Source organism: Oryctolagus cuniculus, chromosome 21 (genome assembly GCF_051225735.1).
Source record: "Oryctolagus cuniculus isolate XC-2025 breed Fujian yellow rabbit chromosome 21, ASM5122573v1, whole genome shotgun sequence".
Taxonomy (NCBI): domain Eukaryota; kingdom Metazoa; phylum Chordata; class Mammalia; order Lagomorpha; family Leporidae; genus Oryctolagus; species Oryctolagus cuniculus.
The window spans coordinates 20,375,540-20,400,687 of NC_142887.1; the positions used below are offsets into that span (position 1 = coordinate 20,375,540).

At 50.5% G+C, this 25,148-nt stretch overlaps 1 long non-coding RNA gene and 2 other non-coding genes across 3 annotated transcripts; all 3 read right to left on the reverse strand.

Annotated features, from left to right (window-relative positions):
- Positions 1–495: 495 nt before the first annotated feature.
- LOC127484761 (uncharacterized) lies at positions 496–24,902 on the reverse strand. The gene is made up of 3 exons (XR_016227245.1): positions 24,768–24,902; positions 19,945–20,023; positions 496–937 (listed from the first exon to the last, which is right to left on the reverse strand). It is a non-coding gene; the product is annotated as an uncharacterized LOC127484761 (long non-coding RNA).
- On the reverse strand, positions 23,541–23,681 carry LOC127484769 (U4 spliceosomal RNA). The gene has a single exon (XR_007911980.1). It is a non-coding gene; the product is annotated as a U4 spliceosomal RNA (small nuclear RNA).
- On the reverse strand, positions 24,239–24,379 carry LOC127484768 (U4 spliceosomal RNA). The gene has a single exon (XR_007911979.3). It is a non-coding gene; the product is annotated as a U4 spliceosomal RNA (small nuclear RNA).
- Positions 24,903–25,148: the final 246 nt, after the last annotated feature.

Below are 25,148 nucleotides of genomic sequence, written 5' to 3' on the forward strand. Positions count from 1 at the left end.
CGGCCCTTTCCCGTTGGTCTTTTCTGTGGCTCGCAAAGTCACTTGCTTGACCTTCCGGCTGACGGATCTGTCCACAGTCTAACATGTGTCTGTCCATCAGTCACCCGGTCGTCACGTGTCTGTACCCTGGAAAGTGATCTGTCCACCTGTCCGTCTGTCTCCCAGTAGGTCACCTTCCAGGAGGATCCTAGGCAAGGCTGGGAGCCCTTGGGAACCCTTCCTGGGGTTGTCCCCTGGACCCTTGGCAGTGCAGCCCACAGCCAAGCCTTTGGGACCTAGAGCCAGGAACTTGGAAGCTTGTATCCCTTAATCGTCCACGTGTCCACCCTTCCTGGAGACTGTCAAAACTCTGCCTGGGAAAGACACAGCGTATTGGACACTAAACAGAAAGAAATGAAGAAAAGGCAGCAAAATCACACCCGGTGCTTAACACAGTGCCTCTGCCCCAAACAACAGCTGATATTTACTGAAAGAATAGACTGTACAGCTCCTGTCTTAATTTTTTTAAAAAGATTTATTTATTTGAAAGAGTTACAGAGAGGCAGAGAGAGAGAGAGGTCTTCCATGCCCTGGTTCACTCCCCAGATGGCTGCAACAGACGGAGCTGGGCCAATCCAAAGCCTGGAGCCAAGAGCTTCTTCCGGGTCTCCCAGGTGGGTGCAGGGGCCCAAGGACTTGGGCCATCTTCTACTGCTTTCCCAGGCCATAGCAGAGAGCTGGATAGGAAGCAGAGCAGCTGGGTCTCGAACCGGCGGCCATATGGGATACTGGTACTGCAGGCGGCAGCTTTACCCACTACATCCTTTACTCTTGTCTTAATTCTAAGAGAAGCGGTTACTCTATCACCAGTCCTTCACCACCCTTGGGGGTGGATGATGCCAGTGTATAGTCCGGGCCCCAGATTCCTCTGCAGGTGAGATACAGTGAGAAGTAACACCTGTGAAACAAAAAGGGGCAGGAAGCAGGATTGAGCAAGGAGAGACTCAGATCTGTCAAAGATAGGCCAATCCTTCAGGAAGAAAAGGCAAGGAATCCCCACTGGGCAGACATGTCCAGGCCCCAATACGGTTACTGTGTTCAGCCATTGGCTGGGGAGACTCAGGAAGCATTGATTCTGTAAGTTGTCCCTCCCTGACCTGCATCACAAGTTTGTTTGTTTGTTTTAGTATTTATTTATTTATGGGGCCAGCACTGTGACACAGCAGGTTAAGCCACAGCCTGCAGTACCAGCATCCCAAATGGGTGCCAGTTCGAGTCCCAGCTGCTCCACTTCTGATCCTGGGAAGGCAGTGAAGGATGGCCCAAGTGCCTGGGAGACCTAGAGGGAGTTCCGGGCTCCAGGTTTCAGCCTGGCCCAGATTTAGCTGTTGCGGCCATTTGGGGAGTGAACCAGCAGATGGAAGACCTTTCTCTCTGTCTCTACCTCTCTCTCTCACTCTCTCTCTCTAGCTCTGACTTTCAAATAAATAAATTTTAAAAAAGATTTATTTGGGGGATGGCGCTGTGGCGTAGTGGGTAAAACTGCCACCTGCAGTGCCAGCATCCTATATGGGCACCGGTTCAAGTCCTGGCTGCTCCACTTCCCATCCAGCTCTATGCTATGGCCTGGGAAAGCAGTAGAAGATGGCCCAAGTCCTTGGGCCCCTGCATTTGCATGGGAGACCCAGAAGAAGCTCCTGACTCCTGGCTTCAGATCGGCACAGCTCTACCTGTTGTGGCCAATTGGGGAGTGAACCAGTGGATGGAAGACCTCTCTTTCTGCCTCTCCTTCTCTCTCTGTGTAACTCTTTCAAATTAACAAATAAGTCTTTTAAAAAAAGAGATTCATTTGTTTATTTGAAAAGTCAGAGCTACAGAGAGAGAAGTCTTCAATCTGCTGGTTCACTCCCCAAATGGCCACAATGGCCAGGCCAAAGCCAGGAGCCAGAACTTTCTTCCAGGTCTCCCACATGAGTGGCAGGAGCCCTAGCATTGGGCCATCTTCCACTGCTTTTCCCAGGTCATTATCAGGGAGCAGGATCGGAAGTGGAGCAGCCAGGAATCCAACCAATGCCCATATAGGATGCCAACATCACAGGCAGTTTTATCTGCTATGCCACATGCTGACCCTGGCAAGTTCTTTTTTGAAGGCAAATCCAAGCAGGTCATCTGTATCTGCCTTATTCTCCTATATTAAAATTTAAGATCTGGGGTGGGTGTTTGGCACAGCAGTTAAGATGTAGCTTGGCAGGCCGGCGCCGCGGCTCACTAGGCTAATCCTCCACCTAGCGGCGCCGGCACACCGGGTTCTAGTCCCGGTCGGGGCGCCGGATTCTGTCCCGGTTGCCCCTCTTCCAGGCCAGCCCTCTGCTATGGCCAGGGAGTGCAGTGGAGGATGGCCCAGGTGCTTGGGCCCTGCACCCCATGGGAGACCAGGAAAAGCACCTGGCTCCTGGCTCCTGCCATTGGATCAGCGCGGTGCGCCGCCCGCAGCGCGCCGGCCACGGCGGCCATTGGAGGGTGAACCAACGGCAAAAAGGAAGACCTTTCTCTCTGTCTCTCTCTCTCTCACTGTCCACTCTGCCTGTCAAAAAAAAAAAAAAAAAAAAAGATGTAGCTTGGCACAGCTTGGTGCTGTGGCGCAGTAGGTTAATCCTCTACCTACAGCACCGGCATCCATATGGATGCCGGCTCTAGTCCCAGCTGCTCCTCTTCCAATCCAGCTCTCTGCTATGGCCTGGGAAAGCAGTAAGATGGCCCAAACGCTTGGGCCCCTCTACCCGTGTGGGAGATCCAGAAGAAGCTTTTGGCTCCTGGCTTTGAATCTGCCCAGTTGCAGCTGTTGTGGCCATTTAGGGAGTGAACCAACGGATAGAAGATCTTTCTGTCTCTCCCTCTCACTGTCTGTAACTCTACCTCTCAAATAAATAAAATCTTAAAAGGAAAAAAAAAAAAAAAAAGATGTAGCCTGGGGGGGACGGCATCGTGGTGTAGGGTGTTAGCACCAGTCTGTGGGTGAGACAGAGACCATGGCTCATGAGGAGGTCTAGGAGGAAAGTGCAGCGGGGAATCTGAAGTGGTAGTGATAATTGGGGGGGGGGGGGTGGAGGAATCAGCAGGGGCTCTTACTCTGGGTCAGACGTGAAGCAACAGCTGAGAGAGTCAGAACGAAGAATCTATAATTAGTCAAAAACTTGGTTGGCCCTGGAGCTTCTGGGATGAACAGGATACCATATCTGTAACAGTGGAAGACAGCGCAGTGGGGATGTAGTGTTATATTTTCTATTTTCTTCTGAGAAAGCATAGTGAGTTCTCCTTAAAACAATGATACAGTAACAGTCATAACAGGTGTTGTCAATATAATAAGGCCGCTGGGGTGAGGTGCTTCCCATGTTTTTGGGTTTTGTTTGTTTGTTTGTTTGTTTTGCATTTAATCTTGGCCACAGGTCTAAGAAATGAACACTCTTATCCTATTTTACAGCTGGAAAAATTGAAAGGGACACTGAGTTACCCAAGGTCCTATAGCTGGTAACTAAGAAACTGGGATTTGGACCTGGCTGGGCTTCTGCCAAGGCCTGTGCATAAAACAGAGGGTAGGGGTGCTCTCCCTTAGACCAGCTTCAGGGCACAGGTGTGTCCTTCCTCCAAAGGTCTCTAACTTTCCCCTTCCAAGCAGTGTTTCCTGGAGGAGACACCAAGGCCTCCACTGCGTGGGCAACTGTATCCCTGGTGTCTGGAGTTCTAAGGAGAACCAGAGCTGCAGAGCTTAGTCCTGGTACCCTTGGACGCCCAGGTCCCTCCCGGGGTCCTCCTCATGGAAACAGTCCCCAGACTGCATCTCCTCCTCGTTTTCCTCTCCTCCTCACCCTCCCCCCGCCCCAGTCCCTTACCCCACAGGGATCAGACCTGGTATCTTAGTTCAAGGTGCCCTAGGTCGAGTGACACCCTAGGTCAAGTGACTTCCAAACAACAGAAATTTCTTTCTCACAATTCTGCATGCTGGAAGTCCAAGCTCAGGGCACCAGCAAGGTCAGGTTCCGCTGTGAGGAGTCCTTCTCTGGGTTACAGAAGGCCGACTTCTTGTTGCACCTTTGCAAGGTAGACAGTTTTCAGGGTTCCCTTGCATAACGGCCCACCCTCGTGAACTCATCACCTCCCAAAGCCCCTACCTCTGAATACCATCACATTGGGATTAGAGTTCTACATAGGGGTTCTGGGGAACACATTCAACCCACTGCATTTGATTAACTCCATTGGGTTTTTGAGGCTTCCTAAAGTTTAAGTGATACTGACAGGGCAGATGGACAGCCCTGCTGACTTCCAAACTGGCTCCCTCCTCCCCATAGGGGGAATAAAGACCCCCAGGACAGCAGATCCTCCCTGGGATCATTCCATGGCCAAGTGAGCCAAGGCTCATATAGTCAAGACAATGTCAGTCTTTGCCCGTGTGCTCTTCTGCCTGGGTTGCTCTGGGCAGTAGGAACACGCGCAGACCAAGAGTGGTCTCCAGCCAGACTCCAGTCCTAGTTTTTTTTAAGATATTATTTATTTATTAAAAATTATTTATTTATTTGGAAGTCAGTTAGAAAGAGAGAGAGATATCAATCTTCTATCCACTGCTCCACTCCCTAGATGGTTGCAGTAGCTGGAGCTAGACTAGGAACCAGAAGCTTTTTCCAGGTCTCCCAGGTGGATGGCAGGGGCCAAGCACTTGAGCCTTTTCTGCTGCTTTACCAGGTGATTAGCAGGGATCTGGATCAGAAGTGGAGCAGCCAGGACACCAACCAGTGCCCATATGGGATGCCGGTGTCACAGGCAGCCACTTTACCCACTATGCCACACACTGGCCCCCTAGTTGTGCTTCTTGCTAGTGGTTAATCTTTAGCAATTTACTCTGTCTCAATTTCCTGTCCTATAGAAGGAAGATTAATAAGAGCTACCTCTCAGAGTCATCACAGGATTAAATGAGATACTACATGTTTAGTCAGTAATTGGCCCTCTGAACTCAGCATTATACATTAGACACAGAATTCAAGCCATGTATGCAATTAAAACTTTAATATCTGCTACATTTTAAGAAGAATAAAAAGAAATGGGTACTATTAATGATACAGTTTATCTAATCCACTAAATGTATCCTAAATGTTAGCATTTCAACTTATAATCAATATTTTAAAAATTAATAAGATACCTCACCTTTTTTGAATAAAGTCTTTTTTTTTTTTTTTTTTGACAGGCAGAGTGGATAGTGAGAGGGAGAGAGGGTGAGAGAGAGAGAGAGAGAGAGAAAGGTCTTCCTGTTTGCCGTTGGTTCACCCTCCAATGGCCGCTGCGGCCGGCACGCTGCAGCTGGCACACTGCGCTGATCCGAAGGCAGGAGCCAGGTGCTGCTCCTGGTCTCCCATGGGGTGCAGGGCCCAAGCACTTGGGCCATCCTCCACTGCACTCCCTGGCCACAGCAGAGAGCTGGCCTGGAAGAGGGGCAACCAGGACAGAATCCAGCGCCCCAACCGGGACTAGAACCTGGTGTGCCAGCGCCGCAGGCGGAGGATTAGCCTATTGAGCCGCAGCACTGGCCGAATAAAGTCTTTGAAATCTAGTGTGTATCTTACATTTCAATTTGACTAGCCATTTTTCAAGTGTTCAGTAGCCCCATGTGGCTAGTGACTATAGCATTAGTGCAAGTTTGTTTATTTTTGAAAGGCAGAGCATGAGAGGGAGAGAGAGAGAGAGACTTTCCACCTGTAGGTTCAGTCTCCAAATGCCTGCAACAACTTGGGCCAGGTCAGGCTGCAGCCAGGAACTCCATCCAGATCTCCCACATGGGTGGCAGGGACCCAGGTATGTAGGCCATCATCCACTGCCTTCCCAGGTGCATTAGCAGGGAGCTCGATTGGAAGCGGAACATCCAGGACTCAAATCAGCACTCTGATATGAGATGCCACCATTACACTCTGATATGGGATGACAGTTTAACCCACTGTGCCACAATGCTGGCCCCTGGACAATGCAATTTTAAATGTTAGCTGTCATGTATTTCATGAGTTTCAACCTAAAACTCATTGCTTCAGAAAACCATTCCTGACCTACTGGATTATGTCAAGACCCCTGTTCTGGGGCCGGCACCATGGCATAGTAGGTAAAGCTACCGTCTGCAGTGCCAGCATCTCATATGGATTCTGACACAGACTCACTCATAGAATGCTTAAACACACATTGGGATAGTTTTACACACAGTTTTGAAACCTGCTTTCTTCACACTATTTTGCAAACACCTTTCACCTTTCACGGCACTCAATATTCTTCTGAAACATCATTTCCTTGGGCAAAATAACATGCCATCCTATAACTACATCAGCATCCACTCAGCCTATCTCCTGGTTAAATTTAGTTATTTCCAATTTTTTCACTAAAATCAGCAATCCTGAGAAGAACATCCTTGTAGCTAAATCTTGGAGCACACCCTTAATTATTTCCTGAAGCTCAATCCCTAGAAGGAGAAGTGCTGTGTCAGAGGTAAAATGTATGAGCGCTGTCAAGTTTTTTTGCTAGATGTAGGCAAAGTGCTGTCTCTAACAGTGGCATCTATAAAAATAACCACAGTGTATGAGGATATTTCTATTTTTTTTTTTTTTGACAGGCAGAGTGGACAGTGTGAGAGAGAGACAGAGAGAAAGGTCTTCCTTTGCCGTTGGTTCACCCTCCAATGGCCGCCGCGGCCAGCGCGCTGCGGCCGGCGCACCACGCTGATCCGATGGCAGGAGCCAGGTACTTATCCTGGTCTCCCATGGGGTGCAGGGCCCAAGGACTTGGGCCATCCTCCACTGCACTCCCTGGCCACAGCAGAGAGCTGGCCTGGAAGAGGGGCAACCGGGACAGACTCCGGCGCCCCAGCCGGGACTAGATCCTGGTGTGCCGGCGCCGCAAGGCGGAGGATTAGCCTAGTGAGCCGCGGCGCCAGCCTGTTCATGAACTTGTTGAACACCCCTCCTGTCTCAGGAGCACCAGCTTGATACACAGCACTGCAGGATGAGCCCACATGGAACCCCTCAAATGTGGTGTGAGTGCCCAGAGTGGAATGAGTGAGGTCTAAGTGGAACATGGGTGAATATTTCTTATTTTAATAGATATTTATTTATGCATATAAGAAAAATACCTAACTGGCGCAACAAACCTGGGATAGCTCTAATTTTAGATAAGCTAAGGTTAAAAAGCAGTGAAGAGGAAGTTTTAGCATAACAGTTAAAACACCATGTTCCGCCCGCGCCGCGGCTCACTAGGCTAATCCTCCGCCTAGCGGCGCCGGCACACCGGGTTCTAGTCCCGGTCGGGGCGCCGGATTCTATCCCGGTTGCCCCTCTTCCAGGCCAGCTCTCTGCTGTGGCCAGGGAGTGCAGTGGAGGATGGCCCAGGTGCTTGGGCCCTGCACCCCATGGGAGACCAGGAAAAGCACCTGGCTCCTGGCTCCTGCCATCGGATCAGCGCGGTGCGCCGGCCGCAGAGCACCGGCCGCGGCGGCCATTGGAGGGTGAACCAACGGCAAAGGAAGACCTTTCTCTCTGTCTCTCTCTCTCACTGTCCACTCTGCCTGTCAAAAAAAAAAAAAAAAAAAAAAAAAAAAAAAAAACACACACACACACAAAACACCATGTTCCGTATTGGAGTGCCTGCATTGCATCCCAACTCCAGCTTCCTGCTAATACAGGCCCTGTGAAACAGCAGGGATGGCTCAAGTACTTGGGTCCCTGTCACCCTCACGAAAGACCTGGATGGAGTTCCCAGTTCCTGAATTCACTGAGGGGATTTGGAGCGTGGACCCATGGATACGAAACCTCTCTGTATCTCTCTCTCTCCTTCTCTCTTTCCCTCCCTCCCTCCTCTCTCTGATGTCTCTCTGCCTCTCAAATAAATAAAAATTTTTTTAAAAAAGGATCTACTTAAAGAAAATTATTGAGTTCCTGGTTCCTAGTTACAGTAAAAGTCATAAAGGACCACAGAGTGACCAGGCTTTGAGGCACTTATGGCCTATATAACTACTCCCTGAGAGGGCAGAGTAGTGGAAGAAGGCAAACTGGGGCAGATGAGCTCACAGGAGAAGCTACACAACACAGCAGAAAGTAGGGCTTGAGCCGGAATCCCAGCTCTCCTGGGTCCCTAAGTCAGGGATGCTGGAAGTCTGCCTGCGCTTCAGTGTTCCATCTGTAAGGTGGGGTTGCTAAGGATTCTTCTACATGTGACACTCCTGCCCAGGCCAGGAGGGCTTTGAAACAAAGAGTTGTAGAATCAGAAGGATCGCAAGTGATTATGCAGGAGGCTGTCTTTGTCCCCAGAGCTGCTCCATCCTCATGGTCCCCATATCCTTAAAGGGCCCTAACTGTTGACCACACACACACACACATCTGAAAGTCACCTTAATGCCCCCCCCCCATCCTCACCTTCCTCGGCCAGTCCTGCCTGCCAACCTGATTCCCCCCTGCTTTCCGCCTCCACTATCACTGCACTGGCAACAGCCGAGCCACCCCCTTCTCTGGCCTCCGATTCCTGCATTAACCTCCAAGTTGGACCCCTAGGGGCTGTTTTCCATCTGGAAACCAAGGTTATCTTTTTTAAAAATCAGCTTTATTGAGGCATAATTTAGACCCAGTAAAATGCAACCCTTTCAAGTGCTCAACTCAATGAGCTTTGGCACGTGTGTTCATCCACCCACGTAACCACTCCCTCACTCCTCAAAGCCCCTTTTGCAGTTGGTTTTCTCACTGCTGGCCCCAGGTAACAACCCATGTGCTTCCTGTCACTCTACAAACATGGGGTTTTCAAGAAGGGCGGGCATTTGGCGTAGCGGGATACCCACATCCCATACCAGAGGACCTGGGTGGGAGTCCTGGCTTTGCTTCTAATTCCACCTTCCTGAGAGGCAGAGCTTATGGCTCAAGTACTTGTTCCCTTCCACCCACGTGCAAGACTCAGACTGAGTTCCTGGCTCCTGGCTTTGGCCTGGTCCAGCCCTAACTGTTGCAGGCATTGGAGAGTAAACCAGCAGATGGGAGATCTCTTTGAATGTCTGTCTCTCTACCTTTCAAATAAATAAAATAAGAATCGAAGAAAAATTAAGTTCATGGAAAATGTGTATTATTTTAAAAAACTACACAAGTTCAGGCTTTTTCTTTGTGTGCATCAAAATACACTTATCAGGGCAGGTGTTTTGCCTACAGTTAAGATGCTGGTTGGCATCCCACATCAGAGTGCCTGGGTGCCAGTGCGGTTCTACTCCTGTCTCCAGCTTCTTGCTAATATGCAACCTGGGAGGTAGAAAGTGATGGCTCAAACACTTGAGTCCATGCCACCCATGTACCAAGCACAGATTGAGTTTTAGGCTCTTGGTTTTGGCCTGGCCCAGCCTTAGCCTACTGCAAACATTTGGAGAGTAAACCATTAGATGATAGTTCTCTATCTCTCTAATTAAGTAATTATTAATTCCAAATATTTGAAAGAGTGAAAGACAGAGAGAGAAATATCTTCTATCCTCTGGTTCACTCCCCAGATGCTCACAACAGACAGAGCTGGGCCAGGCCGGAGACAGGAGCCATGAGCTTCCTGGTCTCTCACCTGGGGGGCAGGGGCCCAAGTTCTTAGGCCATCAACTACTGCTTTTGAGCAGCCAGGACTCAAACCAGCACTCCAACATGGAATGCCAGTGGCACAAGCAGCAGCTTAACCTACTGGGACACAACACTGTCCAGTAGTTTCTTTAAAAATTCGTTTAAAATTTACTTTTGTGTATTTGAGAGGGAGAGATACAGAGAGCACTACCATCCATGGGCTCATCCCACAAGTGCCTACAACGTTGTGGTGGCAAGGATCCAACTACCTGAGCCATCATCACTGCCTCCCAGGGGCTTCGTCACCAGGAAGCTGGAATCAGGAGCTGGAGCTGGGACTTGAACCCAGGTACCCTGGTGTGGGATGCAGGTGTTTTTAGTTATTGTTGTTGGTTGTTTTAAAGATTTATGTATTTGAAAGGTGGGGGGAGGGGGCTTCTAACTGCTGGTTCACTCCCCAAATGGCTGCAATAGCTGGGACTGGGCCAGGCCAGAGCCAGGAGCCAGGAGCTTCTTCTGAGTCTCAGGGACCAAGAACCCAGGCCATCCTCTGCTGCCTTCCTAGGCAGAGAGCTGGATCAAAAATGGAGCAGCCAGGACTCAAACCGGCACTCACATGGGATGCCGGCACTGCAGGCAGTGGCTTTGCCCACTACACCTCAGCACTGGCCCCTTCCTGGATCTTTTCTGTGGCTTCATGGCTTTCTATTGCCAGACTGTGCTTCTGTAATTTATTTAATCACTCCTCCACTGATGGGCATTTGGGTTATATCCAGCCCTTTGCTCCTAGAACTAGCGCTGCAGTTAAGAGCCCTGTGCCATCTTGGTTTGCCAGTACTGGGAAGCTCTGTGAATGGCTAGCGTGAGAAGGAGAGGCTTGAACTGGGGGCCAGGACCCTGGGGTTCCTGTCCTGATCCTGCAGTAATCTCGGCAGCCCAGGGAACTCCTTATTTATTTGTTTTGTTTTTAAATATTTATTTATTTATTTGAAAGGCAGTTACAGAGAGAGAGAAGAAGAAGAAGAGACAGAGACAGAGATCTTCCATCTGCTGGTTCATTCCCCAAATGCTGTAATGGCCGGAGCTGGGCCCACCTGAAACCAGGAGCCAGGAGCTTCTCTGGGTCTCCCACATGGGTGCAAGGGCCAAGCACTTGGGCATCCTTCGCTACTTTCCCAGGTGCACTAGCAGGGAGCTGGATCAGAAGCATCCGGGACTCAGGATTCGAGCCAGCACCGATAGGTGTGCTGGTGCCTCAGGCAGCAGTTTTACCTGCTATGGCACAGCACCTACTCCAACCTGGTTAACCCCTTGTATGTCCATGGCTCCCGGCCTTCGTTTGGTATCTACGGAGCACCTGCCATCCTAGACACTGGTGAACAGCAGCAAACAAGACAGATGCAGTCCCTGTTCTCATGGCTATGATATGTTCATATCAGAAGGAGAGACAGTTGATAAACAGGCAAACAAATGCAGAGCATAACGGCAGTGGGTGGAAGCAATAAAACCAAGCAGGACAGGGGACAGGTTCAGGTGGAGGGTAGGGGCTCTCCATGAGATCCCAGGCCATGCTGAGGTGTGAACAGCTATGCCAAGATCTTTGAAGCACCTTCCAGGAAGAGAGGCCCAGGGCTTGGAGGGCCCTGGAGTCAGCAATAAGTTGCAGTGGGTGATCAAGACACATGCAGGGCCGGCGTCGCGGCTCACTAGGCTAATCCTCCGCCTGCGGCGCCGGTATTCCGGGTTCTAGTCCTGGTCGGGGTGCCGGATTCCATCCTCGTTGCCCCTCTTCCAAGCCATCTCTCTGCTGTGGCCTGGGAGTGCAGTGGAGGATGGCCCAAGTGCTTAGGCCCCGCACCCGCATGGGAGACCAGGAGAAGCACCTGGCTCCTGGCTTCAGATCAGCATCGGCCGCAGCGGCCATTGGAGGGTGAACCAACGGCAAAAAGGAAGACCTTTCTCTCTGTCTCTCTCTCTCACTATCCACTCTGCCTGTCAAAAAAAAAATTAAATTAAATTAAAAAAAAAAAAAGACGCAGAAGGTGAGTGTGGCCTGAGTACAGGAACCAGGGAGGCTGGAAGAAGACAAGGTTGGAGGCACAGCCTCAGAGAACCTTGTTTAGAGCCAAGGGCCACAGGAAACCACTGGAGTGGCTAAACAGGGGAATGAGGAGACAGAATTTACATTTTTCCAACATTACTTTGCAACCCAGCTGTTGCACACTTAGGTGTTTATCTAAGAGAAATGAAAACATATGTCTGCACAGAGACTTCTATGACCATGTTCACAGCAGCTTTACTGACAGTGCCTCCTAGGAGAAACACGACCTTAATGTCCAGCCGTGGGATGAAGAAGAGACAAGGTGTGGTACAGCCACACAGCAGAGTAAGACAGCAAGAAAAGGGAGCAAGCTGCTGTTGGATCTCTTCTTTGTTTTGGACCAAAGAAGCCACACTTCCTCACCCCACCTCCCCCGGCAACCTCTGGAAGAGACATGACCTACAAACGATTCCATCTGTATAAACGCGTTACAGCAAGTGCAAACTAAACTACAAGGGGACTTCAAACAGTTCATGGAAAATGAAATCAAGGGACAAATCTAGGGGTGGGCATTGCGGCACAGTGGTTTACACTGCCTGTTGGTATGCCTTCATAACTGTTCAAGTCCTGGTTACTCCGCATCCAATCCTGCTCCCTGCTGATGTGCCTAAGAAGCAGCAAATGATGACTCAGGCACTGGAGCCCCTCCCATGCATGCTGGAGACACAGAAGGAGTTCCAGGCTTCTGGCTTCGGCCGGGCTGTTGCAAGCATTTGTTATGTGAGTGAACCAGTGAGTGAAGATCTCTCGTACTCTGTCTCTCTCTCTGTCACTCTGCCTTTCAAATAAATGAATATATATATATATATATTTAAAAAGATAAACTTTTTCTTAAAATTGCTAATTAATTAGAGAGGCAGAGACAGAGAGCTCCCATCTACAAGTTCACTCTTCAAACATATATAAACAATACACAAAGACCAGTGTCACCTGGCAGGGGGTGAGGTGAGAGAACAGGGTGACAGGGGGTCAACAGTAGGGAAAATTTCACTAAGTCTCTTGTGACTCTTTTGAATTTTGAACCACATACATGATTTACCTATTCCCAACACGAACTGCTATTTTGAAAATAAAATAATATGAAAATAAAATATAACAAAAGGAAAACACTTTAATAATTAACATGAGGGGAGAGGGAATCAACCACTTAAGAGCGATTCGAAGGAGACTTGGAAAATGGTTTCTGGAAAACAGCAAGCTAGTTCTGACCTGATTTTTGGAGAATGTAAGACTGCGGGAAGAACATTCCAGAAGGAAGGGCTGGTATTCAGAAAGGTATGCCCAGGGCCCCCGCCTAGGGGCAGCTGCAGTTTGCAGCTTTCCCTGGCTTATCCGCATGAGGAGCCAGGTGGCTCAGTGTGGGTCCCAGCAGGGCCTTGGACCCTCTGGAGGAAGCCCCTGGAGTCCAGGAATCCCAGGACAGGTAAGGGTTCCAACCCTGGCTCTGCTATGTGCCAACCACACAGTCTTAGGGCCTGCTGCCTCACCTACCAAAGCTGCGGTTTTCCCCGCAGTAAAAGGGGAGTGAGGCTCTGCTACTGGGTAGCTGTGTGGCTTGGAGCAAGAGGCTGAACCACCCTGAGGTCCCGCTGCCTTAATAGCACACTCCAGATCATAAGCCCACCCCTTCCGTAGCTGTTATGTGGATTCAGCAGCAACAGTAGAAATCTGTGAGCGGAGTGGGGCAGTGGTAGTTATCCTCACCCAAGAGCCCAGGTGAGACTAGAAGCCGAGGAGGGAGAAAGGGCAAGATTCACCGAATCAAGGCTGTGTCTAAGAATGGTTATTGTGGGGAGCATGTCTTGTTTACCATGTGGCCGCACTACTGAATTCTTTTTACCTCATTATTTAACTCTTGAAGAAAAAAAAAAAAGTGTGTGTGTGTGTGTGTGTGTGTGTGCTGGCACTATGTAGCAGGTAAAGCTGCTGTCTGCAGTGCCAGCATCTCATGTAGGCGCCAGTTCAAGTCCCAGTTGATCCACTTCTGATCCAACTCCCTGCTAATGTGCCTGGGAAAGAAGCAGAAGACGGCCCAAGTGCTTGGGCCCCTGCACCCACGTGGGAGACTCAGAGGAAGCTCCTGGCTCCTGGCTTTGGCATGGCATGGCGTAGCCTTGGCTGTTGCAGCCATTTGGGGAGTGAACCAGCGGATGGAGGCTCTCTCCCTCATCTTTCCTTTCTCTATAACTCTGCCTCTCAAGTTAAAAAAAAAAAATCCCATAAAGGTTTTAAGCCTATTTCACAGGTTAGGAAACTGAGGCTCATAAACAAAGCCACCAGCCCGCAGCTACACTGCCAGGATGTGGACGTCAGGATGAAAGCCTGGGACTGACTGACCCTGTGCTGGTTTGCTGGGGACCTGAGGCTGGTGCCTCAGCCCCTTGCCAAGCCCAGAGTTTCCAGCTGGTTTGCACACATGCCTCAGGTTGGCCCTGTTTGTCTCTGAATTTGAGGGTCTGGGTCATTATCCTGCTTAAAACCTTCACTAGAATAAAACCCAAAATTATCTGTGACCTCTGACCTTATTAAAGGAACTAGTCCTCCATGCCTCCTCCTCCTCCAATCTCCTTATTTCCTCCTTTCTGATCTCCTGTCATAGGAAATGACTTTCAGTGCTTCTGAGAGGCCACATCTCCTGCCTCCAAGCCCCTGAAGGTCCTGTTAGTGCTGCTAAAATCATGGCTCAGGCACACCCTCCTCCAGGAAGCCTTTCCTGACTACCAGGGAAGTTGGATAGTTGGTCCTGACCCCCCAACAAACCAGGCACCCACAGAAGCATTTTCCCCATATTATCCCATTTAATACCCTCTGGCGGTGTGTCTCATCCTTGGGGACACACTGGAATTACCTTGGAGAGTTTAGAAATATTTTTTTTTTTTGCCCAGACCCAATCTGTAAAAATTCTGGTTGAACTGATCTGGAATGTAGCCTGGTGGTCAAGTCAGGTTCCCCGCCCCCCCCCCTTTTTTTTTAAAGGCAGAGAGACATAGAGAGAAAGAGAGAGAAAGATCTCTGTCCTCTGGTTCACTGCCCAAATGACCTCAATGGCTGGGGCAGGGGATGAGCCAGACCAAAGACTCCTGGCCTTTGAGATAAATAAAACCATGACTCCTTTACAGACAGGACACTAAGATACAGAGAGGTTGAGTGAGTGGCCTGGGATCACACAGCTAGGGAATGGTGGGGCAAAGATTTGAACCCCATCATCTGGCTTCAGTTTCACAGGGGAAAAACAAATCAGTTGGCCTCTGTTCATTTCCCCAGTGGTACAGGGGCCTTGGAGCTCTGAGCCAGCTCTGTTCTGAGCCAGACAGTGAGGGCCCCTCAGGCATGGGATATTTTTAACCTAGAAGCTGGTGAGTCTTGCAGACATCCTGCAGTGACTTGAACACTTAGCAGATTGTTCGGGGCTGGTGGGCCCTTTTCCCTCTGAGACAGCCCCTGAGCCAGCGGGGCCGTGCGGGCACAGGCATCAGGGTGGGAGGGTGCGGTGGGGGTTGGGCTAACGTTTCTGAGGATACTTCCTTACATGGTGGAGAAGGAGAAGGTCAGTTTGGGGTGGGCCCAGATCCTTGCTCCCTGCCAGACAAGGATTACCTCACCCAAGCCGGCCCCTCTCCTGCTCTCTGCCGAGACAAAGAGTGAAGGGCAAGCAAATACCACGGCTGCCTGGCAGGGCCAGGGCCTCGGGCGGATGGGTGGTAGCTCGCTGCCTGCCTCCTGAGCCATGAGAGCCACAGGAAAGCTGCAGGACATTTCCCAACGAGCTGTCAGCTCTGTTCCACATGGCCTTGTAGGCAAATTTGGGGCTCATAAACCAGCACTGCCGTAGGGATGCCACATGACAGGTGGGCAGTAAGCTCAGCAGCAGGGCCGGTGATGTGGTGTAGCGGGTAAAGCCACCGCCTGCAGTGCTGCCATCCCATACGGGCGCCAGTTTGAGCCCCGGCTGCTCCTCTTGCCATCCAGCTCCCTGCTGATGGCCTGGGACAGCAGTAGAAGATGGCCCAAGTGCTTGGGCCCCTGCACAAATTAGTTGGCCTCTGTTCATTTCCGAGGGACACCACAAGAGGCTCCTGGCTCTTGGCTTCAAATTGGCCCAGCTCCAGCTGTTGTAGCCATTTGTGGATTGAACCAGTGGGTGGAAGAGCTCTCTCTCTCTCTGCCATTGTCTCTCTGTAACTCTGCCTTTCAAATAAATACATCTTTAAATAAATAAATGCTCATCCTAATCGCTGGTTATAACACCCGTGTCCCATGTCAGCATACCTGGGTTCCATACCCAGCTCCTATTTCTAATTCCAGCATCTATCTGTCTTTCTTTCTTCTTTTTTTTTCTTTAAGATTTATTTATTTGAAAGGAAGAATGACAGAGAAAGAGAGGTAAAAAAAGATGGGTAGGGCCAGCTTTATGGCACAACGGATTAAGCCACTGTCTACCATGCCAGCATCTCATATGAATACTGGTTCGAGTCCTGGATGATCCACTTCAGATCCAGCTCCCTGCTGATGCACCTAGGAAGGCAGTGGAAGATGGTCCAAGTGCTTGAGCTCCTGCACCCACATGGGAGACCCAAATGCAGTTCCAGACTCCTGGCTTCAGCCTAGCCCAGCCCCAGCCTTTGCAATGGATGAAATATCTTCTTCCTTCTCTCTAACTCTGCCTTTCAAATAATTGTTTTTGACAGGCAGAGTTAAACAGTGAGAGACAGAGAGAAAGGTCTTCCTACCATTGGTTCACCCCCCAAACGGCTGCTATGGCTGGCACGCTGCGTGAATATGGGCCGGTGCCATGGCTCACTAGGCTAATTCTCTGCCTGCGGCGCCAGTACCCTGGGTTCTAGTCCCAGTTGGGGCGCCGGATTCTGTCCCGGTTGCTCCTCTTCCAGTCCAGCTCTCTGCTGTGGCCTGGGAAGGCAGTGGAGGATGGCCCAAGTGCTTGGGCCCTGCACCCGCATGGGAGACCAGGAGGAAGCACCTGGCTCCTGGCTTCAGATTGGTGCAGCCCACCGGCCGTGGCGGCCATTTGAGGAGTGAACCAATGGAAGGAAGACCTTTCTCTCTGTCTCTCTCTCACTGTCTATAACTCTACCTGTCCAAAAAAAAAAAAAGATGGATATGATGTCATTAAGCTATATTATCTATGGGCCACCATTATATACATGGCCTCTCACTGATTGAAATGTCAACTGAAACAACCCAAATGTCCATCACTAGGGGACTGGTTAACTGTGGCAGCAGACAACCCTGTGGGAAGGGAGGGAGCAGGATGCTGACATTAAAAACATCCATGACATATTGCTTAGCAGAAAGAAAAAGGAAGTCACAAAACTATATCTAGAGTATAATGCGATTGGTGTTCATCATCATGCTGTGGTCTCACCTGCCCGAGGCTAACTTCCAGGGGCGGAAGCGGAACCACAGCGAGGTTCTTAGAAGGGGTGGGCATCTGGTGCAGCAGTTAAGGCACCAGTCGGGGGGCTGGCGCGGTGGTGTAGCGCTTAGAGCCGCTGCCTGCAGAGCCGCCATCCCATATGGGTGCCGGTAAGAGACCTGGTTGCTACACTTCTGATCCAGCTCTCTGCTAAGGCCTGGGAAAGCAGTGAGGATGGCCCAAGTCCTTGGACTCCTGCACCTGCATGGGAAGACCCAGAGGAGGTTCCTGGCTTCAGATCAGCGCAGCTCCAGCCATTGCAGCCAGTTGGGGAGTGAACCAGCAGATGGAAGATCTCTCTCTCTCTCTGCCTCTCCTCTCTCTGTGTAACTCTTTCAAATAAATAAATCTTTAAAAAAAAAAGACACCAAAAATCCATATTGGGGTGCCTGGGCTCAACCACCACCTCGGCTTCCAATTCCAACTTCTGGACCTCAATGACCATGCACCCCGGGACGCAGCAATGCGGGCTCAGGGACTTGAGTCCCTGCCAATCACGTGGGAGACCTGGATTGAGGCCTGGAGCTGAGCTACTGTGGGCTTTTGGAAGTGAACAAGTGAATGTAAGAGCTCTCTCTTTTTGTCTCTGTGTGTGTATGTGCATGTGTTTGCTTTTCAAACAAAAATGAAAATAAATTAAAATGAAAGTAAATTTTAAATAAATGAAAAAGTCACATTATTTTTTTTTTTTGTTTTTATTTATTCGAAAGGCAGAGACAGACAGCAAAACACAGAGTTGCCATTCACTGGTTCACTTCCCAAATACCTGCGTCAGCCCCAGACTGGGACCAAGGCAGGAAAACTGGAACTCAATCCACGTGGGTGGCAGGAACCCCACATGAGCCATCACTAGCAAGGGTACGTGTTAGCAGGAAGCTGGAACTGGAGCAGAGCCTGGAACCCAGACTGTCCAATGTGGAATGCAGGCATTCTAACTGCTGTCTCAACTCTAGGCCAAACACTCACTTCTGGTTTTCTTTTGAATTTTGTTTTTTGAGAGGCAGAAAATCGAGAGAGAGAGAAAGAGAGTGCTCATCCACTGGTTCACTTCCCAGTTTCCCAATGTCTGCAGTGGCCCCAGGGCCGGGTTGGGTTGATGCTGGGAATTGAGAGAGTAACCCAGGTCCCCCAACAGGTGGCAGGAGCCCAAGCACTTCCGTATCACTGCTGCCTCCCAGGGTCAGCTGATGCAGGAAGCTGGAGTCGGGAGCCAGAGTCAGGAACTGAATCCAGGTTCTCCAATGTGAAGTACTAACATACTGAAGACAATGCTAGGCCCAATGCCCACCCCACCTTTAAAAAAAAAAAAAGATTTTATTTATTTATTTGAGATGTGGAGTTACAAACAGTGAGCGGGAGAGACAGAGAAAAAGGTCTTCCTTCCATTGGTTCACTCCCCAAATGGCTGCAATGGCCGGAGCTGTGCTGATCTGAAGCCAGGAGCCAGGAGCTTCTTCCCAGTCTCCCATGCAGGTGCAGGGGCCCTAGCACTTGGGCCATTTTCTACTGCTTTCCCAGGCCATAGCAGAGAGCTGGTTTGAAAGAAGGGCAACCAGGACTGGAACCAGCACAGAAGGCGGAGAATTAACCTACTGTGCCATGACGCCGGCCCCCACCTTTCCTTTTTAACAGTGTTTTTGCTTCCCTTGGGCTATTTGTTCATCTTTTCAGTGGTTGTGTTTGATTTTTGTCACACTTGTCTTCTGTTTGCTTAGAAGCAAGTAGATGCTTGCTCACACACACACATACACATGCACACACATACACACCCCCCTCCACATGCCTCGAGAGTGCCAAGGGTTGGGGAAGCGGGTCAGACCATCTACAAGTGGCTTCACAGAGGAATTCTGGAGGTGATGGAGCTATTCAACATAGTACTAGGGTAACGGATGCAAGATTTTGTGATTTGGTCAAGAATGATACAAAACAGACTTTTATGGGGGCACTCATCCCATCGAATACTTTGCAGCCATTGAAAAGAATGAAGGGGCAGGGGTGTGGGTGCTTGGCTTTGGGGCTAAGCTGCTGCTTTGGATGCCTGCATCCCATACTGGAGTGCCTGGGGTTGGGTCCTGGCTCCACTTCCTGCTTCCTGCTAATGCAGATCCTGGGAGGTAGCATGTGATGGCTCAAAAACTTGAGTCCCTGCCACCCATGTGGGAGATCTGGATGGAGTTCCTTCCAGGCTCCTGGCTTCTGCCTGACCTAGTCCAACCCTGGCTGTTGTGGACATTTCGGGGAGTGAACCCACAGATGGAATCTCTCTCTTTCTATCTGCCTTCAAATAAATAAACATTAAAAAAAATGTTAATAAAGACAGGCGACAGGCTCTAGGGGCCAGCACTGTGATGTAGTAGGTTAAGCCTCAGCCGGCGGCACTGGCATCCCATTTGGTTACCAGTTTGTGTCCCGGCTGTTCCTCTTCTGATCCAGTTCTTTGCTATGGCATAGGAAAGCATTAGAAGATGGTCCAAGTGTTTGGGCCCCTGCACCTGCATAGGAAACCTGGAAGAAGCTCCTGGCTCCTAGCTTTGGATCTGCTCAGCTCTGGCTGTTGAGGCCATTGGGGGAGCGAACCAGTGGATGGAGGACCTTTCTCTGTCTCTCCTTCTCTCTGTCCATAACTGTACCTCTCAGATAAATAAATAAAACCGAAGGAAGGAAGGAAGGAAGGAAGGAAGGAAGGAAGGAAGGAAGGAAGGAAGGAAGGAAGGAAGGCCCTAACTCTTGCCTTTGCATGCCTCCATTCGCCCCAAAGCAAGTATTTATCTTAATTACTGAGTCTTTGGCGCCCCCTTGAGTTTCGCGTTCAAGGTGAGTATGTGACTCACCTCAATTAGCCCCTGTCTGGAGCTGGAACCGTCAGGGCATCGCAAATCTTTTTCACAGTGGTTTTACAAGATGACACCCCTGCAAGCAAAGCATAAGAGTTCATGCTCCTGTACTATTTTACTTTTCTAATAAAAAAAAAAAAGAGGACTGAATTGACATTTAGCCTAGGAGTTGGCCTGCAACCCCCTTTGCACTACCAGGGTTCGAGTCCTCACCCCACTCCTGATTCCAGCTTGGTGTCAATCAGACCGCGGGAAGCAGTGATAACTCAAGCGACTGGGCTCCTGCCACCCACATGGTGGGACCTGGGGTTGAGTTCCTGTATCTGGCTTTGGCCTTTGCCCAGCCCCCGCCACTGTGGGTACTCAGGGAGCAAGCCAGTAGATGGGAGAGCTCTCTCTCAAATAATAAATAAATTAAAAAAAAAAAAAAAACCCTTTCTGTGGGGGCCGGCATTGTGGCACAGTGGGTTCATCACCACCTGCAACGCTAGAATCCAATATCAGAGCACTAGCTGAAGTCCTCACTGCTCTGTTTCCAATCCTGCTCTCTGCTAATGTGCCCAGGGAAGGCAGCGGATGATCGCCCGAGTGCTTGGACCCCTGCCACCTATGTGGGAGATCCAGATGGCCGCAATGGATAGGACTGGCCAGGCTGAAGTCAGGAGTTTCATCCAGGTCTCCCACATGTATGCAGGGGGCCCAAGCACTTGGACCATTCTCCGCTGCTTTCCCAGGTGCATTTACAGGGAGCTGGATTGGAAATGATGAAGCCAGGATTGAAACCCATATGGGGGGCTGGCGCTGTGGCACAGCAGGTTAACACCCTGGCCAGCATCCCATATGGGCGCCAGTTCTAGTCCCTGCTCCTCTTCCCATCCAGCTCTTTGTTATGGCCTGGGATAGCAGTAGAAGATGGCCCCCAAGTTCTTGGGCCCCTGCACCCACATGGGAGACCCGGAGGAAGCTCCTGGCTCCTGGCTTTGGATCGGTGCAGCTCCAGCCACTGTGGCCAACTGGGGAATGAACCAGCAGATGGAAGACCTCTCTATCTCTACCTCTCTCTGTAACTCTTTCAAGTAAATAAAATAAATCTTAAAAAAAAAAAAAAAAGAAAAAGAAAGAAACCCATATTGGGGGGCTGGTGCTGTGGCACAGCAGGTTAACATCCTGGCCTGCAGCGCTGACATCCCATATGGGTGCCGGTTCGAGACCCGGCTGCTCCACTTCCAATCTAGCTCTCTACTGTGGCCTGGGAAAGCAGCAGAAGATGGCCCAGGTCCTTGGGCCCTTGCACCCATGGGGGAGACTCAGAGGAGGCTCCTGGCTCCTGGCTTCGGATCAGCACAGCTCCGGCTGTTGCAGCCGTCTGGGGAGTGGGCCAGCGGATGGAAGACCTCTCTCTCTCTCTGCCTTACCTCTCTCTGTGTAACTCTGACTTTTGATTAAATAAATAAATCTTAAAAAAAAAAAAAAAAACCATATGGGATGCTGGCGCTGTAGTCAGTGGCTCTACCCATTACACCACAGCACCAGCCCCAATAAAATAAATCTTTTAAAAAAGTGTATGTTTGTCATAAATATTTTATTTAAAAAAGGCCAGAGGGTGGACATTGTGGTGCAGCGGGTTAAACTGCCACTTGAGACGCCGGATCCTGCATCACAGTGCCCAGGATTGAGTCTCCTGTGCTTCCAATTCAGCTTCCTGCCAACCGGCATTCTGGGAGGCAGCAGGTGATGCCTCAAGTATTTGTGTCTCTGCTGCACACATGAGACCAGGGTGGAGTTCTAGGTTCCTGGATTTGACCTGGTCCAGCTCCACCTGCTGTGGGCATTTGGAAAATGACTCAGTGGGTGGAAGATTCTCTCCTCTCTCTCTCTCTCTTGCTCTGCCTTTCAAATAAACAAAAGACATTCCCAATTAAATTGTTAAAAGGAGAGCGATTAAGAATCCAGCCATACTGAATTCCAAATGTACGGGCAGGGAGTGAGTTGAGAGAGGATTCCGGTGTCTGGATCACCAGGGCATCATCTGACCTCCTGATCAACACAAAATAAGCTGGGGGGTGGGAGGGTTCCACCCTCAGTTTTCTCCAGGCTTCTTTTACACCCAACCAGTGGGTAAACCACTGGAGTGGATCTTCAGACCTCACACTCAAGGAGATCACAGTTCCTTGAACTGTCACCGTCTGGGCAGCACACTGGCTCCTCCTGCAGTTTCCATCATGTTTGGGGGCTCTAGGACACCCTTTTAGTTCTCATCAACTCTCTCTTTCCATCCCCTTCATTCAGTTCAGACACACTGGTTTGTCAGGGAACATTTCTCGACTACTTTGGGCTGCCAGGCCCTGAATCCTTCCCGGGCCTAGAATACCTGTGCTGGGTTCCAGAGAAGCAACACTGATTTATCTTAGCCCTACAGGAAGCAGTTTAGAGGAGTTGTTGTAAAGTAAAGGGATTCACTATGAAATGGCTCCTATGTCAGAGGTTGTTCATTTCAGATTACTGCTTACAGGGATAGCGCTGTGGCACAGCAGGTAAAGCCACTGCCTGCAGTGCCGGCATCCCATATGGCGCCAGTTTGAGACCGGCTGCTCCATTTCTGATCCAGCTCCCTGCTAATGTGCCTGGAAAAGCAGCAGAAGATGGCCCAGTTCCTTCTGGCAACCCATATGGGAGACCTGGAAGAAGCTCCGGCTGTTGCAGCCATTTGGAGAGTTAACCAGTGGATAGAAGACCTCTCTCTGTCTCCCTAATTTTGCTTTGCAATTACATTAATAAATAAATCTTCACATACACACACACGCACACACAATCAGATGAAGCCAGAATGTGGGACAGGCTACATTTCTTGGACTGTTCAAAATATCAGTGTTGTGAAGGGAAGAAAAAAAAAAAAAGCAAAGGAACTGATCTAGATTTTTAGTTATTTGAAAGACAAAGATCTTTCATCCAACCTGTTCACTCCCTGAATGGAGACAATGGCCAGCGCTGGTCCAAACTGGGGCCTGGAACCAGGAATTCCATCTGTTTGCTTGGTAGTCGTCTATCTCGACTGTGAACTCTGAAGCAAGGGCTGGGTCTAATTTACCCCTGGAGCTATCCTGCCCAGTGTGGCTCACAATGTGGGTACCGCTGCGACCACCTTAGTCACTGGTGACCACCACATCCTTTTGCCTCAGGTCAAAGGAGTGGCCGGAGGGTGGAGGACAAGAGCAGTAGCAGCTAGAACTGCCATGGCCAGGGGTACAACTCCTGAAGCCCTCTGAGCCGCCTAATGGGACAGGACTGCAGGAGGCTGGTGTAGTAGAAACTCTAACACCAGAGGTAAGCCCACTTGGTTCCAGCTCCAGCTCCGCCAGTCCTCTCCTGTGCCCGTGTGCAGCCAGCCCTTTCGAAAACAAATGAGGAGATCGAGCAGTCCACGAACCAAAAGTGTCAGGCCGAGTTCTACCAACTTCAACAGCAAATCACATTACAACCACATACACAGAACACCACCGACACACTGCTTTCAAATAACTGAAAACCCTAAACAAGCTCACAGAAGCTAAACCGAAATTCTCAATTCTGGCTTTTCACCGAATAAAGCTCAGTCTCCGTAGAGACTGTCAAAAATTGCCAATGCCGACTATATTTCAAGTCGTCACGGCGGGGTATTGGGAAAAGTTTTCAATTAGCAATAATCGCGCCTCGGATAAACCTCATTGGCTACGATACTGCCACTGCGCAAAGCTGAAGAAACGGACCGCCCACCCCGCCGTCCCAGGGACGCCAACAGCCTTCACAGTGACGGTGAGTAGCTTCCCTCGCGCCCGCGGACGTAGGACGCCGCCACTCGAGCAGCTCTGTTTCAGTTCCAAAGCCCCGAGTCGTTTCTTATTATTGGCTCACCAGCTGGGTCGGGAGTCTGATTTTTGTAACCGCCACAACACTCGCGTGGGATGCCGGGGAATCTTATGCAAATAACAATGACGTCACACAGGAGGCAGGGCTGAGGAGCGAACTCTTAGGGGACGGTTAAAAGGTAAGCACCGTACTGGTTCAATCCGAAACCGCGGAACTGGGAGGGCGAGATGGAGAAGAAAGCCGGTGTGTGAGCACAACTGACCCTTACAAGGCAGCATAGTAGGATGGACCACTAAGTACATCGCTGCATGTGTGAAACATCAACTACAAGAATTGTCCACCACATGACAGAACCCAGAAATACCATATCTGATGAATTTCACTAAGCCACACTAATAGCTAAACCCACGGGAAAATCTGCTTTTAAACAACACAAAATATTCAGTCTCCGTAGAGACTGTCAAAAATTGCCAATGCCGACTATATTTCAAGTCGTCACGGCGGGGTATTGGGAAAAGTTTTCAATTAGCAATAATCGCGCCTCGGATAAACCTCATTGGCTACGATACTGCCACTGCGCAAAGCTGGCAACTACCCCGCCCCGCCACCGTCCCCAAGCATCCGCGTTCCCGTTACAGAAAGGCGACTTTGCGGTTCACGGAAAAACCCCAATTATTGTTCCTTTGGCATTAACATAGCACACGAAAACGCTCTGGGAACATAAAGGCGGTTTTTGGATATTCGGCTGTGGTTTCACGCAACCAAATTTTGGTGTGGAGGAAGCAAAGTATTATGGGAGAGAATATGCTAATAAGCAACTTTGAGGCGGCGGGGGCGCTGGCCGGTCGCCGCGGGCTCGGCTCCGCTTTTCCGGGGTCACGATCCTCATCCCTGAGGTTTCCCCGTTTCTGGAGGGGCGTTTTTATTCCACGTACGGTGAAAGGTGTGGGAGGCGTCTGTCACGTGTCACTTACCTGTTCTCGGCGGCTGCTCGGGGGCACTGGACGCACGCACGTCTCCGTGTGGGCAGCGCCGCGTCCGTCTCCCGAGCCTGCCTTTTCCGGCCCTGCCGCGTGTCCCCGCCTCAGGCGCCCCTACGCCGTGTGCCCCCCGCCTCGGGCGCCGTGTACCCCCCGCCTCAGGCGCCCCTACGCCGTGTGCCCCCGCCTCAGACGCCCCTACGCCGTGTGACCCCGCCTCGGGCGCCGCGTACCCCCCGCCTCAGGCGCCCCTACGCCGTGTGCCCCCCGCCTCGGGCGCCGTGTACCCCCCGCCTCAGACGCCCCTACGCCGTGTGCCCCCGCCTCAGACGCCGCGTACCCCCCGCCTCAGACGCCCCTACGCCGTGTGACCCC